The sequence below is a fragment of the Myotis brandtii genome, unplaced genomic scaffold, assembly GCF_000412655.1.
Source record: "Myotis brandtii unplaced genomic scaffold, ASM41265v1 scaffold481, whole genome shotgun sequence".
NCBI lineage: Eukaryota > Metazoa > Chordata > Mammalia > Chiroptera > Vespertilionidae > Myotis > Myotis brandtii.
In genome coordinates this window covers 483,614-484,357 of record NW_005368381.1, presented here as the reverse complement: position 1 = coordinate 484,357, position 744 = coordinate 483,614, and positions in this window count along the sequence as shown.

Here is a 744-nt window from a genome sequence, read left to right as displayed (position 1 = left end):
TAAGCAGCATTTCTATACACTTGCAATGAACAATTTAAAAGCTAAATTAAGGAACAATTCCATTTACAACAACATGAAAGAGAATAAAATACTTAAGAACAAATTTAACAAAATACGTGGAAAACTTATATTCTGAAAGCTACAAAATATTGTTGAAAGAAATTCAGAAAGATCTAAATAAATGGACTTTGATTAATCCGATAACAAGTGTTAGCAGGAATGTGGAGAAACTGAAACCCCATTGATTAGAATATAAAATAGTGCAGCTATTACCCTAGCTGGTTTGGCTCTGCGGGTAGAGTGTCAGCTTGTGGAGTGAAGGGTCCCAGGTTCAATTCCAGTCAAGAGCACATGCCCGGGTTGCAGGCTCGATCCCCAGTAGGAGGCATGCAGGAGGCAGCCGATCGATGATTCTCTCATCATTGATGTTTCTATCTCTCTCTCTCCCTCTCCCTTCCTCTCTGAAATCAATAAAAATATATTTATAAAATAATATAGTGCAGCTACTTTCAAAGACAGTCTGACATTACTCAAACAATTAAGCATGAAATTACCATATGATCCAGAAATTCCACTTTTCATTATCTATCCAAGAGAACTGAAAAACTATGTTCACATTAAAACTTCATACATATGAATGTTTATAGCAGCATTATTTTTTTAAAATCTTTATTGTTCAGATTATTACAGTTGTTCCTCTTTTTTCCCCCCATAGCTCTCCTCCACCCAGTTCCCACCCCACCC